Raw genomic sequence first — 3,636 nt, forward strand, 5'->3', positions numbered from 1 at the left:
TATATGTATATATATATGTATATATATATGTATGTATGTATATGTATGTTTGTATATATTTGCATGATTTTAAAATTTGATGATTGTTTGCATTCAGAATTTCTTTTATACGCATTTACTTGTCTACTTCCAAAGTTTATTAAACAAAAATATATGAATGCATATGCGCATACATACATGCATACATACATACATACATACATACATACATATATACAAACACACACACATACACACACAGAAAGACATAAATGTATGTCTGCATGTGTCTATAATAATCATATGTATTAAATACAAATCATATATTGTACATAAGTATATATCTGCATGTACAATATAAGTATTATTATATATAGATATAATATAAAATTTATATTAAGATAACGGCCATAGAACACTGTCCATCCGTCAAACACTATATACTGGAATCAAATTTATTTTCAAATAACTTCTTGCAGAAACGATATAGAAATGTAAAATTATTCAACTGTTCGATTGAATTTATTTTTGAAATATACGAAAATTAAAAATCCGTGTTATATTCTTTAGACAAAATTATCTTTGTCTTACTACCAAGCGAAAAAAGGCATTAAATATTTTATTTTCATGTACAGTTATAGAATATGTGATTGCAGGGAAATAGATACACACACACACACACACAGATATACACACACACAGACACACAGATACACACACACACACACACACACAGACACACATACACACATGCTACCACCCCCATACAACCACAAACACACACACAGACACATCTTGTATCTTTTAATTTCGTATCCACTGATGAGATATGAATATTAAAATTCATCTAATCACATACATTATATATATTATTAATCAGTAAAATACTTCTATCTTCGCAGCGCCTATATCGTTCAGCCCTAAATTACGATGGTGTAATAATTTCTGTTTCGCTCCAATGAAAAAAGAAATGTATACTCTGCCTTTATACTCTTCTGAATTAAGCACTTCTAATTTATGATGCTTACTCAAATGTGCGCGCTCTTTCGAGCACGCGTATGTATATATGTCTTATTTGAACGTCGATATATATATATATATATATATATATATATATATATATATCATGTTACCAGGAATATTCTCCTGGCAATTTCTGCTGTGGTACTGAAATTACCAACGGAAAGGAACCGTAAAGCTCCAAAATATCAAAATTTGCCACAATCAATTTGTATGATTGGAAATATCTTTACAAAGCGTGGTTAACAATCGAGGTTAGTATTACAGAGACATGAATATTAAAATGGAAAACAATCTCTGAAATATAACAAAATTACAGTTTTTCTGTGTAAATTGCCTTAAAAGAGATCTCAGTAAGCAAGAAATAAATTCAAGTTCATGGCACTCTCATATGTATGTGTGTGTATCAGTATGTGTGTATGTATATGTGTATATCTACATATATGTAAAGAGGAAAACAATTAGTTTTCAATCTCTGAGCGAGAAATAAACAGTAACATTACTACAGAGTTAAGTTTATTTGGCAACGTAAATTGGCAGTCCTGATTAGAATGATAATAGTACCTTTTTTAGCCCCAGCAAAACATCTTTTCTAGCTGGCTACCGACACAACTGTGTCCTTATACCTCGAACAAAGGAGCTATTGTCCCCAATCAGGCTCAGACGGTACCTGTGGACCTTGATTTCTGGGTTATTCCCCTTCATCGGCTAGAGATAGCAGCCTAGGCCTTGTTACAGCTATATACCTTTAAACTGATACACATCACTGACCTCATAAAGAGGAAAACAGTTTTAAATCTCTGAGCGAGATGTAAGCAGTAACAGTACTACAGAGATTCTTTTCTTTCCATTTTAATTTTCATGTCTTTGTAACCAGCTGGAAAACATGTTTTCCTGGGACTAACAATGATAAAATGATAGTAACATCGTCCTAATCAGGAATGCCTATTTACGTTGGCAAATAGATTTTACTCTACATATATGCATGCATATATCTGTACTATATATATATATATATATACTGATGCATATATGCATACATATATCTATACTATATATATATATATATATATATATGCTTACATACATATATCTACATGCATACAAACACACACATACACATAAACAGACATACACAAGAAAACAGAAAGGAATAAAGGGAATCAAAACATACCCTTTTTCTTTTTATTTTACCTGCCTCCTCCCACATTTTCTAAACTTACACGTAGATACGCCTACATGCACATTTAGTACTCCTTGCTGTAAACACGTTCGCGCACAGCAATATACGTTCCTTAATTGATAATTTGCACCAGTTTCTATAATTCTTCCCCATTCTCTCTCTTGCATTCTATTTCTAATAATATCCCATTTCTTCAAGCATCCTTTTTCTCCCCTTGGCCACATGTTTTCCCACCCTTTTCCATACACATTATCCATTTTTCAAATACTACATCCCTTGCAAATCTCTATGACTCGGCCAAAATAGCCCTATTGAAAACTACCGACCAAATGACATTGCTTAAATTACTGAACTCTCCCACTTCCTAATGTTTTTATTCCTTTTATGCTTTTCTATTTTCTTTTTTATATTCCTAATTTTCCTCATGTATATTCTACACTTTTACCGTGGTCTGTTTATACTCTGATCGAATCTTCCATGTGTTAACATGTAACTCCTTGTGACAATGTAAACTCTCATTTAATCAGAATATCCTTGGCCTGCCGAGTAGCCTGCAGTATAAAGCTCGCTTGGATATATACCACTTCCGAGGTTCCGTTCGCTATGAAACACATATAGCCCAGATTTTATCTACTCCATTCCTTAACCCTTGTATGTATGTATATATATATATATATATATATATATATATACATATAGTTTAGGACAGTCAGTTGTCATAATAATACTCGGAGTTTCAAATGCACCGGACACACTCATTCAATCCTATGCATACATACACGCGTACACATATATACACACGCACACACATACACATTCAATATATACATACATATACGTATACTCATACACGTACACATTCACACAATTAAAAAAGAAAAAAATTGTAAAATATATATGAAACAGTAAAAATGTTAAGACATGGAAATCTTGTGCAGGAACATAGTAAAAATGCGGATTGTATGCGTGATCTTGGGGGCCCAAAACCGAAACAGGTATTTTGTCATATGTGGACAAAAAGTTCAGTTCTTGAATTTAGACATGTAGCGGGGTCCATGGAACTTTTCCAGATGAGCCATCTTTCTGCACTTGTGTGTATGTGCATGTACATATACATGTTTGTGTGAGTGTGTACGTATGTAGACCTTATGAACGCAGGACGTTTTGTTTTCTATGTATTGTGAGAATATGGTTGCTTGTATTTTTTTAATCTTTTATATTTTTTTCTATCTATTAGAGTAACTTTCCTTTTATTGAACCATTTTTCATAGCGTCTATTGCTCTGAGACTACTGCACCGTAGATCTTAGCTCTGGCAATTGAAACTCCGAGCACTATTATGACAACTTACTGATTGTCCTAAACTATACATATGTAAATAATCCTCTATTTACCTAATATCAAGGTCTCAATCTTTTGTTGTCACATATTATCATTATATATATATATATATAT

General features: G+C 32.2%; 1 protein-coding gene across 1 annotated transcript in view; it reads left to right on the plus strand.

The window, feature by feature from the left end:
* LOC106867807 (atrial natriuretic peptide receptor 1) overlaps positions 1–3,636 on the plus strand; it is an 822,997-nt gene that overhangs the window by 1,100 nt on the left and 818,261 nt on the right. The window lies entirely within an intron of this gene.

The sequence above is a fragment of the Octopus bimaculoides genome, chromosome 8 (assembly GCF_001194135.2).
Source record: "Octopus bimaculoides isolate UCB-OBI-ISO-001 chromosome 8, ASM119413v2, whole genome shotgun sequence".
NCBI lineage: Eukaryota > Metazoa > Mollusca > Cephalopoda > Octopoda > Octopodidae > Octopus > Octopus bimaculoides.